Raw genomic sequence first — 16,739 nt, 5'->3', positions numbered from 1 at the left:
GAGCAACTGAAAAGGAGGCTTCCTTTGCAGCTTAAAACGACGCTTCCAAGCTTCTTGAAAGAAGGCTTCCGAACCACTTGAAAGTAGACTTCTGAGCATCTTGAAAGAAGGATTCTGAGCCTCTCGAAAGGAGCCTTCCGAGCCTCTTGAAAGGAGGAGGCTTCTAAACCTCTTGAAAGGACACTTCCGAGCCTCTTAAAGGAGGCTTTTGAGCCTCTTGAAAGCGTGCATTTAAGTCTCTTGAAATGTGACTTCCTACCCTCTTAAAAGGAACTTTCCGAGCCTCTTGTAAGGAGGCTTTTGAGCCTATTGAAAGGAGGCTTCTGAGCCTGGAAGGAGGTTTTTGAGTCTCTTGAAAGGATCTTGAAAGGAGACTTCTAAACCTCTTGAAAAGAGGCTTCCGAGCCTCTTGAAAGAAGGCTTCCGAGCCTTTTGAAAGAAGGCTTCCGAGCCTTTTGGAAGAAGGCTTCCCAGCCTCTTAAAATGATGTTGAAAGGAGTCTTCCGAGCCTCTTGATAGAAGGCTTCCGAGCCTTTTGAAAGAAGGCTTCCGAGCCTTTTGGAAGAAGGCTTCCCAGCCTCTTAAAATGATGTTGAAAGGAGTCTTCCAAGCCTCTTGATAGGAGCCTCTTGAAAGGAGGCTTTTGAGCCTTTTGAAAGGAGACTTCAGAGCCTCTTAAAAGGAGGCTTCTGAGCCTCTTGAAAGGATATCGAAAGGAGGCTTCCGAGCCTCTTGAAAAGAGGATTTTGAGCCTCTAGAAAAGGAGGATTTTGAGCCTCTTGAAAGGAGGCTCCCAAGCCTCTTGTAGAGCTTCCGAGCCTCTTGAAAGAAGGCTTCCGAGCCTCTTGAAATGATGCTTTTGAGTCTCTTGAAAGGGATTTTTGAGCCTCTTGAAAGGAGGCTTCCGAGCCTCTTGTAAGGCTTCCGAGCCTCTTGAAAGGACGCTTCCGAGCCTCTTGAAAGGATGCTTTTGATCGTTTTGAAATGAGGCTTCCGAGCCTCTTGAAAGGAGCCTTCCGAGCCTCTTGGAAGGAGGCTTCTGAGCCTGGAAGGAGGCTTTTGAGCCTCTTGAAAGAAGACTTCTGAGCCTCTTGAAAATAGTCTTCTGACCCTCTTCAAAAGAGGCTTCCGAGCCTCTGGAAAAGATATTGAAAGGAGGCTTCCGAGCCTCTTGAAAAGATATTGAAAGGAGGCTTCCGAGCCTCTTGAAAGGAGGCTTTTGAGCCTTTAGAAAAGGAGGCTTTTGAGCCTCTAGAAAAGAAGTCTTTTGAGCTTCTTGAAAGGGAGGCTTCCGAGCCTCTTGAAAGGAGGGTTTTGGGCATCTTAAAAGGGATTTTTGGGCCTCTTGAAAGGAGGCTTCCGATTCTCTTGAAAATAGGCTTCCGAGCTTCTTGAAAAGAGGCTTTTCAGCCACTTGAAAAGATCCCTACTAACATTTTGGTTTCATGTTGGTTTTATGACACTCTTGTAGAGTAAATTATGGTCTTCAAGACCGTTATAAAACTTGAAATGTTAATTGGGAGGCTTCCGAGCCTCTTGAAAAGAGGCTACCACATCTCTTGAAAGGAGGTTTCCATGCCTCTTAAAAGGAGGCTTCCGAGCCTCTTAAAAGAAGGCTTACGAACCTCTTCAAAGGAGGCGACCTTATCACTGTCGTAGCCTTACAAATCCTCGCTCTGAAATCAGCGGAAATTTTGTCTTCAACTGTGAAAATTGAAAAGCGTGCTTAAGAAATGAACACTGAATGATCATCGTTTATTTTCATTCGAACAATCAGAATTCCCTGTCCGCCTACTGAGATTGAATTTCAAATTTCTTCTCATTAGCTTCTTAGTATGCTGGCATTTCAAATGCCTACTACGATTAAATTTAAAATACGTTATCATTTTTTTTATTATTGTCATTTTAAAATAGTTTAGTTTCTTTCATTATTTTTATCGTGAATCCAAAGTAACCAAAAATACGTATGCTTTTTCCCGACTCACTTTATTCTCCATAATCACTTGAAAGGAGGCTTCTGAAGTGCCCAAGAGGCTTCCGAGCCTCTTGTAAGAAGGCCTTCAAGCTGCTTGGAAGAAGGCTTCAGAGATGCGTAGAAGGATGCTTCTAATCCTCTTGCAACGAAGCAACCGAGCATTAGTGAAAAAAATTCATTTTGTTCATTCGACGTTTTGCTCGTTCGAGCTTTTGTTCTGCAGCCCTTTATACATTGTGCTGGTTGTGGAAGGCAGAATTCAATTGGGATTTATTGATCGCATTGCATATTATGTACAATATAAATTTTTGAAATAAAAAACACAGTTATCAAATCTATATCAATGAGTTTTGATTGAAATTGTAATACGTCCGCCATTACGCATTTTTGTCCGAGGTACCCCCTAGGGCCAGCGAAGGTACCCCCAGGGGTACATGTACCCCAGGTTGAGAACCGCTGCTGTAGATTAAAAAGCTGGAAAACTAATACGTGACTTGAACATCCGTTACTTAAATAAAAGTCATACAAATAACTGATACATTGAAGATTTAACAACAAAAGAAATGAGCCAGCCTCGAGCTGAAAATCTCTTTAATAAAGAAAAAAAATCACAACAAACGTCAAGCGAACTTTTTGCCCAAAGTCTACTCTTCTTACTGTTTTTTCAAGGGCATCAAAGCAGTCGAGATTCTTCTGTAGCGCAGGTCAAACACGAAGAGCTTTTGCTCCTACTCCGCAAAGTAGGAAGACTCACGAGTTCGCAGCGGTGCTCATATGGTGGCAGCACACGTCGATTACACCACACGGAAGCCTTAGAAGCACAAATCTAATGAAAGCTTATTGGAGACGTTCGATTCTGGATATCTGCGATGCGTGACTTACGATGCCCACACGACATCACCCTGCTCCAGAATGTTACGATCCAACGATGCATACTTGAGGTAGTGAATATCACTGAACTCTCGGGTGTTGCACTTCAGAAGCTACCTATCTCAGAAAATTTTCACAGTTATCGATGATAAATTATTGAAAATAATGTTTTTAGAAGACTTCGCTGAAGCGTTGGCTCGATCGAATGATAAAAAAAATGAAAATCCTTCTTGTAGATATTCAAATCAAGGAGCGTGATAAAAGCAGGGATATTTAAAGTCATTTTTTTGTCAATTTTTGCTTTATAAATTCTTTAAGCTTCTGTAAACTACATAAGTTTTAACAATGTTGCAATGTTGCCTGTTGAGCAGTTATGCAATTAGTGCCAGAAAACTACGACATAGATTAAAATCGATTACTAATTATTGGGGTGATTAATCAAGACGCGGTTTTCGTTGAGTGAAAGCTCTTAACTATGTAGGTTTTCTTTTAATCTGCGCTAAATGGGGAAGCACCATAATCAGTATAATGAAAAAATAAATTTACCTATGCTAATTTGCATGCAAACTTGAAACGGCTTGTGCTAAATCAGCTTTTATCCAAATGAGCTCAAATTTTCGGAGGACACTCAGAACATGATACAGAATCAGATGAGCGTTGTGGAGCAAAATCGAAATTTTGAACCACCCTAATGTCCACGGATAGTTAATAAATTACAATTACTTCACTGCTACTGAATACATTTCTGCCGTCGCCAAACGATTCTGATTTGCACTTTGAAGAAAATTTGTCTTGGATCAAGCTTCTCTTCTATAAAACGGTGGTTCTATGCGAATCATTTTCGCAACATCTCCTTCCGACGAGAGCTTGTGAAAAATAATACTGCATAGACAAGAGATAAAGCTCGTCACTGCATAGAAGTTAGAAAACAAAATTGGTTTTGTTATTCTCCAACTTTCATAAAGAACGAAAGAGATTCGTTCGTGCAGTGCTCTACTGCTGACGATGGCAACTGGCTACCGACGCCATTCCTGCAATTAACCATTCCGTCTTATAAAATGTTGGTCCTGAAAAGAACCGATTTTAACTCCGCAATGAACCTTTCTAATTATTAACAGCAACCAAACGTTAGTCCGAACTTTTCGTAAAAATTTCACGTGACTGCTGCTGCGTTTTAATTAATTTTAAGCATCGCTACTGTTGTCGCTAGACCGCAAACGACGCCATTTTTGCAATCAAATTGAGTGGTGCCAAAGCTTCCGCTTTGGGGCCGCGCAGCCACCGGCGGCATCGTTTCGTCAGCTGCTATGCGGTCCTCGTGTCCGCTCTCCGGTCTCCGTGAAGTCTTGATTAAACTAAGGGTTAGAGCCCAGCCCGTTAGTAGCACGATTTTAATGTCTTTGCTTGCGATGCACGTAGGGGATTGGTTTGTTTACTGATTTTTAACAGTGCCAGGTAAAAATCGACTTTCAGTTGTTTGGCGACTTCAAACTATTGTTTCCAATAGTTGTGCAAAATTTTAAAGAGTTCGTCAATCGATTGATACCAAAATCTCCGAGATCGGTTGAAATACGGCTGAGTTATTAGTCCAAACTTCCTGATAAGGGTATCAAATTTTTAATCTGCAGAAAACTGTCCTATCTTTCCGAAGGACGTAATCCTACGTCAAAAACTTGATCTAGTAGTGCGTGCATTCTCGACGAAAAAAAACGAACTTTTTTGTGAATTCTTAATCTGCAATCGAGACGGAACTGCTTTAACTGCATCTCCACACTCTACAGTCCAACGGCCTGTTCCCGCTCTAACACAGGGTTTTTGAAACATCACCTCGTTTAAACTTTTGAAGAATGTCTATGAAAAACATTGACATTACCTTCATCATAGGTTCGTTTGACAGATGGCGTGATGATCACAAATAAACGAAGCAATTACTAAGTTTCAGTAATTGAGTCTGACAATTACTGATTCTCTGTAAAAGTTGATTTGGCTGGAAGCAGCTCAGAAATTCACTTTGCTGGAACTAAATTTGAAAATTTTGATGTTTACAGAACGGTCCTACGGCAGTTGATTGGAACCGTAGCCATGATGAATTAACATAAATATCAACGTGTTCTTCAGCTCGATCCGTCGCATTTGGGGGACATTGAGAAAGGTGACGATCTTCAGTATAAAGGTTCCCCAAACACACGCGATGCGACAGTCGCGACGCGATTCTATCGCTTGGCGATAGCGATTCTGTCGCCATTGATATGGAAGCGTAAATAGAACATTGCCTGCAGCGACCGAACGATAGAATCGCGGCGACTAGTTGTCGCCGTCGCGGCGATGAAATCGTTTAGGTCTGGGGGAGCCTTAATGTTCATTTTTAACCTTCTTTCCACTTGTTGTTCGTCAGCATCTTCGGGATGAGTGCCTGCTGCTCAGAACAGGTTAGCTTCCGTATGACAATGTCCATCTTGTTCAGGTACCTCCAGACCGTTTGGCCGATTGCTACGAACTTCCGGCTCAAGTCGGGGGATAATCTTTCTCTCTTCTGTTGCACTTTATGGTAGCGTAGCCATCGTGCCTTTTCCGAGTCGGTTGAACTTCCGATATCCAACGGTCCGAGGTTCCGGCTCCACGTGTGTACGAACGCATCCTCGTGCGTAGCTGCTTAACTGTTTTCATCAAAATAATGAGACAAACTTCTACTCATTTTTTTAAAAGATTAACACTCAAAATTCTTTTGAATTTATAAGGGAAGTTATCTTGATTGAATGTTGTCGCTCTCGGGTCCTATAAAAGCGACGACAACATCAGCTTTGTCACGATTCATCGGTTTCTGAAATATGGATATGAAACGATTTCCGAACCTTCGAATGTGTCTTGAATCGGCATTATCTACTCTACTGGTTGTCTGATGCGTGTCGGGTTCAAACGGTTGTGGTGCAAAGAGTAGCCCACAGACAACATTTTCTTGGAATTCGCTTCCAACATCGAATGCTTCTCAGATGGAACGAACGAAATACATTTGATCTATCAATTAAACAAAAATTACTTTGAGGTGAAAATTTCAACAACTATAAGTTACCAAGCAATCACGATTCATGGTCTTAATTTCCATACCAACACTCAAACCAGTTGAATTACGTTCTTTTATGTTTCTAATTAACATTCAAGAAGTTATCTTCTCGACCATTTATATTGTAGAAAATAGAAAATAGATTTCAAACACCCCCAAAACTAAATGTGCACACATCACAACCAATCGAGACTCAACATCTTATTAACAATATGTGGAACAACGTACAGTACAAATCGAAATGATAACAGCAAAAACTCAATGATTTAAGCAAAAAATATTCACTCTACCTACTCTGTATAAAAAACGGTAATGCTCAAATGGTTGTTGAATTTAGCTAAATTCGATAAATGGAAAACAAAAATCATCAACTGAAAAGCAAGTACAACAAAGTATATCACCTCTAAATGAATATATTTTGAATCAAAGAAAACCAACCTGACCTGATTAAGAATGAAAATCAAGTTGAATATAGAGAAAAGCAATATTTTTCACCAAAAAGAAACAAAAACAAACAACCACTACTCTCATTAGTGTGAAGCTAATAGAGCTTCTGAACAAGCTAAACAAATAAGTCTTTAGAGCAAACAGAACAAAAACACAAGTGTAGTAGAAAACAGCGTCTATTTTTGACTGTACAGAACCGGAAATTATGTAACCTTAGAGGAACCCCGGAGATTCAAAACAACACCGAAACAAAATGTAACAAAACGGGAAAACCTCTCGAGCATGGACGATGTAATTAAATATCCCCAGATGTGTGCCTTTTTCTAATAACAATTTACACGGATACAGATAGCGAACAAAGAGTTACAGAAACAGAACCATGAACTAAAAACGCAGAGTACAGATTTTACGGCGAAACAGTAAACAAACACACAAAACAACTCAATACAATTTCTGCAATAATTACTCGTAAACGACGACTGTGTACATACCGCATAGGAAAAATGTGTAAAAAAAAATTGAGTGCAAAAAAAGAAACAAAGGAAAATACTGCCCACTTCCCATTCATAAATCGCCATCCACAATGCAGTGCAGCCGTCCGCATCCTATCCATACGTAGGTACACTCATCGTTCGGTTGCCAACGGTAACGAACTACGCTATTGCAGGCAGTGCCAGTGGTTGCTATGCTTTGGTCTAACTTTTACGCTCCATAAATAAGTAAAAATTTCCTTGCAAAAAAATAACTAACGTTCGATTGGAAAAGTAAAGCAAGCGAGACTTCTTTCCCTTGTGTTCTAGATGAACACAAGGGGAAGTCCGCATTTTTGTGCAATTGTCAATATTTCCCAACGGGAAAAAACTACTTCTCATGGAGTGTAAATTCGCCTGTCAAAGCTAGAAAACCGATCGCGGCAATTATACGTGACTTCTTTTCGCGCCTGTTCAGAGGTAAACACTTTTCCACGTAAATCCTGCACTGCTGCTGCGTTGTCCAATCAGGCGGCAACCGATTAGTACGGTTGGGTCATGCGTTTTAGTTACGCCATTATCAGCCAATAGAAAAACGGTGGAAGCGTGGGCCAAATCGGTTTTAAGTTAAACGAAATATAAACCAGTGCTATTTAAATTCTCATTTTATCATTTCTACTTATAATTTCTTACGGCGATAGTTTTGTACATTTGTATAAAGGAAAAATAAGCGTTTGATTTTTAGGTAAATCAAAATAGGCGTCAGATGCAAGAGAGAGCTTCATATAAAAAAAATGTGGGGGAAGAATGTCGATAGTGGAAACTAAGAACAGTGAATACTAAACCAATTTCAGTGCTAAGAATGATAAGAGAATATATTTTAACTATTATAAATTTATGGTTTTAACTGAAAAATACAAAAAAAATATGCAAAAAAAATGAATGAATAACTTTGCAGCATCCAAAAAAAGTGATGAGTAGAAAAATGTAATTAAAAAGAGTAAAATTTAGTAGCCGAGTAAGACAACCGTGCGTAGTAGGGTTATTTCAATTCAAAAAGGGGGACGAAGCAAATGTGAAGTAAACTATATATACATATGTTGAATATTTGCTAATGCAAAAGCAAATATAAAACGAAATGTAAAACGAGTATGAAAAGAAAAGTGAAAAAGCAAAAACAAACACATAACATTTTGAATGTTTTTGATACAATGTAATTTATATATATCTAATTTAGTTTAATGTGAATATATTCTATTTTAAGTCCTCTAACTGAATATGGAAAAATACAAACCATCGCGAATCTGTAATGAATGAAAACAAATTGCTTCTGTCTTATTTTACTTTTAATGAAATGTATCCGAAAACCCCGTAATGCAGTTGATCGTTTTATGTACATTCATTTATTTAGTTTGCATTTAAACAGATAACACTAAATCAACAATTTGACGCCACAATACACGGTTCGAGGCCGCATCTCTCCATCCTCGAATATGTCCCAAGCTCGCCAAGTCGTTTTGCACCTGGTGTGCCCACTTCGCTTGCTGCGCCTCACGCTTCTTCTTCTTATTGGCATTACATCCCCGCACTGGGACAGAGCCGCCTCGCAGCTTAATGTTCATTAAGCACATCCACAGTTATTAACTGCGAGGTTTCTAAACCAAGTTACCATCTTTGCATTCGTGTAACACGATGATACTTTTATGCCCAGGGAAGTCGAGACAATTTCCAATCCGAAAATTGCCTAGACCGGCACCGGGAATCGAACCCAGCCACCCTCAGCATGGTCTTGCTTTGTAGCCGCGCGTCTTACCGCACGGCTAAGGACTCCCCACGCTGCGCCTCACGCGTGGACGGCCACGCCGTCTCGTACCTGCTGGATGGAAAGCGAACAACATCTTTTCAGGGTTGCTGTTTGGCATTCTTGCAACATGACCTGCCCTTCCGGCTTTAGCTACCTTATGGATACTGAGTTGGCTGTAGAGCTGAGCGAGCTCGTGGTTCATTCTTTGCCGCCACACACCGTCTTCTTGCACGCATCCAAAGATGGTCCTAAGCACCCGTCTCTCGAATACTCCGAGTGCTTGCAAGTCCTCCTCGATCATTGTCCAAGTTTCATGTACATAGAGAACTACCGGTCTTATCAGCGTTTTGTACATGACACATTTGGTATGGTGGTGAATCTTTTCTGACCGCAGTTTCTTATGGAGCCCGTAGTAGGCTCGACTTCCACAGATGATGCGCTTTCGTATTTCACGACTAACATTGTTATCAGCCGTTAGCAAGGATCCAAGGTAGATGAATACCTCGACCACCTCGAAGGTATCCCCGTCTATCGTAATACTGCTTTCCAGGCGGGCCCTGTCACACTAGGTTCCACCCACTAGCATATACTTTGTCTTCGATGCATTTACCATCAGTCGAACTTTTGTTGCTTCACGTTTCAGGCGAATATACAGCTCTGCCACCATTGCAAATGTTCGGCCGACAATGTCCATGTCATCCGCCAACGAATAAATTGACTGGATCTGTTGAAAATCAGCTGTTACACCGGCTCTCCACGTGACACCTTCTACGGCAATGTTGAACAACAGGCACGAAAGTCCATCACCTTGTCTTAGTCCCGGCGCGATTCGAACGAAATCTTCGCCCGTTTTCGCCCGAAATCTTCACACAGTTTTGCACACCATCCACCGTTGCTGTGATCAGTCTGGTAAGCTTCCCCGGTCTATACTTTCGTATTCCGCCTTAAAATCGATGAACAGATGGTGCTTTGGGACCTGGTATTCCCTGAATTTTTGAAGGATTTTCCTACAATAAAATCTTCTCTGCCAAGTGTTGTCCGGTATTCCGATCAATCATCCCCAGGGTTCTTCTTCTTCTTCTCATTAGCATTACATCCCCACACTGGGACAGAGCCGCCTCGCAACTTAGTGTTCATTAAGCACTTCCACAGTTATGAACCGAATGTCCTTTTCGAGAAGCTTAATCTGCTTTAACACTAGGATTTATTCGCTAAAAAACTTACGCGGATACATTCGTGCAAAAATCGTTGTAACCAAATTTTCAAATGACTATATCTCAGTGGTTTTTCAACCGATTTTCTCAATTTTTACATGTTTGATGTTTCGCTTCAAGTTGTATTTTTGATCACTTTTGAATTCCTTTCGACACGTTTCACACGTAATTATCGTAGCATATCCATCCGGTGAGATACTATTTAAAAAAAAACATGGTGTCTAACACTGAGCGCCGTTTTTGGCTATTTTCAATCGCAATCGAAATTTATCAGAACCGCATTCGTTGCTTCGAACCTGTGTTTTTATTTCACAGCAAGTGTTAAATACATAATGCAGAATACACTGCGAGCGAGGGAAAAGAGGTGTGGGCGATTTTTTCTAGAGAGTGAGCGAAATGTTTAATATTTTACGTAGTTTACGTCGGGTAGTCGTATCTTATATATAACCCTTCTAATTTTTTCGGGGTGAACCAATGTGACCATTTCATTGAACTTTTGTAGTACCCGTGTCATTTGTGCAGTGCATGTCTTTCTGCTCCATTTCTATTGAGAATAAATGAAGAAGTCGTTTTTTTTAGATATTTTCTCAAGCTTAATGTAAGGCCTCTTCAGATTGAGGTACCACTATTTATACTCTTCGAGAAATGGTTTATACCAACTCTCAAAGGCGCGTCCCTCAATCAGTTTTGGCTCAACAATAAGTGGGATAATACTTGTGTGGCTCCAAATGGCCGGAGCAAAATGCGATGACAGCAGCTCTTCGTCGGTGGGTGGCATGCCACGGAGATCTAACAAGAAGAGGCCAAGTCATGGCTGAGGCGGTAATATATAATCACACGCTAATGGTAACTTACTCAAACCCCACATTCCTTCTTCTCTAACAAAAAGGAACAAAAAATCCTCTAGCCTAGGAAGCAGTGTTTTTTTACTTTTTTGCGAGACGATGATGAACGTTGAACATATTGCATTTGGATATTATTGCATATTAATATATGAATAACTGAATAGCAAAATCTGATATTAGTTTGTTTGATATAGTTGCTAAAATAGCAAAAATAATAACAGACATTGCTCTAGCAAATAACTCATAAATAACTCATTTTGCTATTATAATAACAAACCAATAGCAAAATATTTGAAGAAAAGAAAATATCAAAATCAGTTATTATTGATATGTTGAAAATGCAAATGATAAATGAATAACAAACTTTGCTATGATTGCAAAATGTGTTCTTCATTTGTTGTTCTGCTCTTTCTTACAATAACATATAAATAATTAATTTTACTATTATAACAAAATTTGTTGTTGGGATACTATTTTATGTTATTTATGAATAACATAAGAATAACTAAATCTGATATCATAGCAAAATTTGCTATTATTATGTTATTTGTTTGTTATTCCCTCTCCCGGGAGTGAATCCCAAAATAAACTTCAAGATAATGTGTTTCGCCTTCCAAACAACTTTGTGGCATATGATGGTTCTCCATATTGTGTGGTACTAGCCGAGATACTAGTAATCATTGCATTGTGACGAACGGTGAATAAAGCATGACAAACCTGCATGCATACACTAACCGTGAGACTCTTCCCAATCATCCAAGTAGCCACAATCAGTTTTGGAATGTCAAACGGACTGGACGAGCAGGAACAGTGGCTGCTTGGAGTGATCTCTTTCCGCCAGTCAGTATTTTAAGTCTTCACACATATGTCTCAGATTCCGTTAGAATAAGCTTAACCCTTATGCGGCCAACAAAAAAACACACGTGGATGGCCGACAGGGTACCCGTGTTCCCATAAATTGATATTCTCATAACTTCAACAATTTTCAACCGATTTGGATAATTTTGACAGTTTTGGAAATAGAAACTCATATAGTTTTTGCTAATTTTCAAGGTTTACAGCTTATGTCCATGGTTATACAATGGACATGGTGATTTTTTAAAAGTTTTATATGGAAGATGCGATTTGGAACTTCAATAGCTATTATCTCAGTATCCAAAAACATTTCCGAGGAATCTGATATGAAATTTCCGAGGAATGTGCTAAAGGAACTACAATGGAATTTACAATGGAATCGTCAAATGATTTTCTGAAGAAATATTCAAAGGAAGTTCTGAAGAAATTCCTGAAGATAGTCCCAAACAAATTTTAGGAACAATTCTTGAAGAAGTTTACTAAAGCTCCTCTAAAGAAATTACTAATTACAAACGATCGAATTTTCGAAGAAATTTTAAAAGAATATCTGCAAAAATCTCCGAAGTATTTTACGAAGGATGCCTAAAGGAATTTTTCATGGAATTCTGAAGGAAGTTCCGACGGAATTCCTGAGGGAAATTTTTTCGAAACAATTCTTAGAATGTTTCTAAAATAATGTGAATGAAAGGAATTTCCAATTTCATTTCCTGGAGGAATTTTCGAAGGAATACCTGAAGGAATTTTTGATTGAATGATTGAAGCAATTTCTGAATGAACTAATTTACGAGTCAGGGCCATAAAGCAAAACCATGCAGAAGGTGGCTGGGTTCGATTCCCGATCAGGTCTAGGAAATTTTCGGGTTGGATTTTTTTACCTCCCTGGGCATATAAATGTATCATCGTGTTGGCCTCACGATATCCAGTTTTCCGCGAGCGGTAATGGCCGCCAACATGCCTGCGGGTTAGTCTCTGGTTTGACGTTTCTGGAGGTCAACTGCACCCATCATTCGAGCATTTTGATCAATGTGGTATATAAGAAGGCTTGAATTCACTGAATCAGCACCTTTTATATGTCACATTGGTCAGAATGCTCGGAGCAATGGGTGCAGCTGACCTCCACAGACGTCAAATCAGAGACTAACCCGCAGCCAAGCTGGTGGCCATTACCGCTCGCGGAAAACTGGATATGAATGAAAATGGTAACCCGGCTTAGATAAATCGCGCATTCAACAACAGTGGAAATGCTTAATTAACACTAAACTGCGAGGCGGCAATGTGCTAGTGGGATATGCATCCTCTGCCAATAAGAAGGCCACCAATATTTTCTTTTGAAAAACGTGTTTCGTTTGACTTGTTTGAATTGATTATTTTGCTGCTAAAATTCGTATATGGCACGTTTGTTTTTACCTTAAAATTAATGTAGAGTACCTGAAAAAAAACTGGAAAAATAAGGAAATTTTGTTTTTACAATTGAGTAGACACCTTGTTCCACTAAAATTCAGAATTTATAAATGAAATTTTCGAATTTTCACGGAAAATGTTCAGTATTTCTACGAACATTTTTCCGGAAGGATTTTGGATTTCTACGGGAGGTTGTATTGAGCATAAGAATTTTTTTGAAAGTTTCTTTGGAAAACATTTAAAACAGGAAAGGGTGGTCGACCAAATAACGTTTTCGACCAAATAACTTTGGGTTAGATGGACTTCGATCAAATGATGTGCTTGGTCAAACTACATATTCGGCCTAACAAGTTTCGGCCTTGTGGCTTTCGGCCAAATTACTTTCTGCAAAACGACAAAAAATCTATATCAGCGAGAAATCTTTCGGAATTTACACTCACATTTTTTCTTAGTTTTTATGGAGAGGTTTTAGTAATTTCAACGGTAATTCTCAAAGAAATCAATGGTATTTTCCGGAAAATTTCTCTGGGGTTCCAACGTGATGATGTGGGGATCATTCGGGAAACTCTACGGAAATTCGACTGAATCTTCGAAATTTCCACGTAAAATGTTGCGGACTTCTTCAAATTTGAATCGGCGTAGAAAAATATAATTCAGTGGCGGGACATATTTAAATGGCGGTGTGCCGATGCAAAAATGTCGGCGGCGGCGGCGTACACCTCTATTTCCAAACATTTTCGGATGTTATTCTCATTCTCAAATGTTTTGGAAATGCATGAATACTTACATTAATTATGAAGAGATTTCATGGAATTTATTTCACTTCTAAAGAGTTTCGAAACATTTCAAGCTGAAAACTTTATGCGTTAAGTATCCATAGAAATGCTTGAAAATTTTCATAAATACACTCATATCAAATGTTATTTACATATAATGCGAAAAAGATTCTTCAATCTTAGATTACATACATACCTTCGTTTAGTAATATGGAGAAGAAAATACAGAAGATACAGACACAGCGTTTTGAAGCAATCACAGCATCATTTGAAATCAGTTGTATTCTTCGCGAATTTTGTAATATTGAATGAGCAATAAACTTAGTCAAACAATTTTATTGCAACCCATGAGCGCAGTGCTTTAAATCGCCTTTGAAAATGCATCTCACCAGCTGGGGCCATGCCTCCCCCCTCTAGATGGAGACTCTAGTTACGCCTATGCATATAGGGGAACGGTTCAGTACTTCATCCCATAGCTCCTATTTCCATCCCATAAAAAAAACAAAGCAATAAAAAGGAATTTGTTAGTAGCTTATTTGTGTGATTTTTTTCACCAGTGAGCACGCATGCTAGCAAAAAGAAGCTACGAGATTGGTGCTGTTTTTCTTTGTTTTGAGATGAATATATGTTCAGTGATATGGAAAACGGAGCAGTTCCCCTAGATGACGTTTGGAAAACGACTGTTCGTGCTGAGTTCCTATAATGTGTGTAGTAGAGTGAGAAGTAGAAATGTCTGCAGTGAAGGGGATTTCATTATCATGTACCTGAACATGTTCTGTGAGGTAACAGAGAGGTATTCGATTTATATTTGACTGACGCTCTGAGCACTAGTATAGAACACATAGATTAAGACATGACATAGGAACATCAATTGGAATGTTATTCAAAGAAGAAAAATGTTACTCAATGTGACTGACTTCCGGTTACTTTTTAGTATGGGACAATTTGACCTGTCAGTTTTTTGACGTAGGACTACGTCTGTCTTTTCTATATTGGGGTACATTTTACGATTGCGAAAATCGGTGACCGTCACGAAAATATGATAGACTTTAAACTTTAATATCTCAGCTGTTTCTCGATGGATTTTCAATTTTTATGGACCATTCGATCGAGGATGAGTCAACGCTTCTTCTTATTTATATGAAAATACTGACTTTTAACTATTTATTCTCGAAAATTGATAAAATGTTTAGAAATAGGTAAGCCAACCAATCATGTGCATGTATCACTAGCACAGACATCAAAAATCAATCACTTGCAGGTTTGGATCTAATCATCAATTTGAACAAGATTTCACAGCATCACGGAGGCGCTGGTAACATTTTCAATGGAAATCCATCGCATTGGTCGTGGTGCTCGATGTGTTGCTGCAGATCATTCAACCTCAACGAACCAACATTTTCATATGAAGAAAGGGTTGACCACAAAAATAGCACTGTTGCAATCCCGTGCCCCCAGTGGCGATGCTTTTATTATATTATATTTATTACAAACTGTGGTGTAGGTAGTTTTTGGAAAGGCGCATTGAGAAAAGAAAATTGGTTCTTCTCAAGACTAGCATCTTCTAAACAGGAAGGTTTAATTGCAAAAATAGACTGTTTCGGTGGCATCGGCCTTTGGCGTGGAAGCTTAGTTTCTGTTAGTGATTCCATCCATTCAAATTGACGGGCTTAATTTATTGAATACAAAAAAGATGCTTTCCGGCACGTGACCTATTTTGATCGGAAAAATATATTAAGCTCGTTTAGTGGAATGTATTAAACCGTCTAAGACGAATGAAGTACTGTCCATTTAATTCCACCAGTTAATTTTCGTTATCTTTGCAGATACGTATTTCGACCACAACTGTGTGGTCGTCTTCAGTGTGTCGTACGAGTCAAGTACGAGACACTGAAGACGACCACACAGTTGTGGTTGAAATACGTATCTGCAAAGATAACGAAAATTAACTGGTGGAATTAAATGGACAATACTTCATTCGTCTTAGACGGTTTATTTTGATCGGTATTCCGCAAAGAGCGGTTTAACAATTTATAAGGCGGCGGCAACTGTTTATCAACAAGAGCTCCCATGTAGTGGCTATGTTTACTACCTAGTAATGAATTTGAGCCATAAAAATAGAAATGTCAATTTGAGAAAGGATTTTTTTACGAACAGATCGTAAGTTTCGAGTGGAAGATGGATTTTTAGTTATAATTCGTTGAAAAATGACGTCAAAGATATACTTTTTCCCATTGGTAATAATTATTTTGAATCTCATGTGTTAGATCATGGCGTAATTAGCTTGAAAAATGCTTTGCCTTTCTCGTATATTTGGTTTTTGGATTTTTGACAAAAAAAAGCACTTTTTCATTTATGATGCGTTTTACAACTAGGACTCTTCACTAAAAAAATGTAACGTGTCTTGCTTTGATTTTTTTTAGGTAAAACCTAATTTTTTAAAATCTTTTATTTATTTTTGTTGCATTTCCTCCCGCTTGCAAGGCAGCTGCAAATAACATTCTCCGAACGGTCCGTTGTCTGCGGAATCCCGTCAAAAATAGCTCGCACGCGCCGAAAAGCAGATTTCTTATATCTAATGAAGTAATTCTATTAGCTCCGCCCCTTCATTAATCACTATAAGTGCACATTTTATAAAACCCCAGAATCTATTATATTTAGAGTTACGCAAAGAGTAAAGCCAAATCTACCTATTGAACTGTCAAACCGTCTACCTATCGAGCAAAGTAAACAAATGATTGTTGGTAAGGCGGAAGTATTGTTATCGCCTGATGATTATTATGGCGAATTAAAACTCATGAATTGAAACGTATTAGATTTGTTCTAGAAACAGCTTCAAAAAACTTCAATACACCCCCCAATAAAGTTGCAACAAGAAACTCACGTGTTTGCACTCTGTAGGTGACTTTGGTTATCGAATTAAAAAGCTTTAGAAGTGATCACTCCCGTGAAGTCACTTGAAGGGTTGAACAAAAATGAAAGTTTTCAACATAATAACAAGAGCATCATTCAGAATAAGAG

The sequence above is a fragment of the Armigeres subalbatus genome, chromosome 1, assembly GCF_024139115.2.
Source record: "Armigeres subalbatus isolate Guangzhou_Male chromosome 1, GZ_Asu_2, whole genome shotgun sequence".
Lineage (NCBI taxonomy): Eukaryota > Metazoa > Arthropoda > Insecta > Diptera > Culicidae > Armigeres > Armigeres subalbatus.
The sequence above is the reverse complement of the archived record's forward strand: the minus strand, read 5'-3'. Positions refer to the sequence as shown.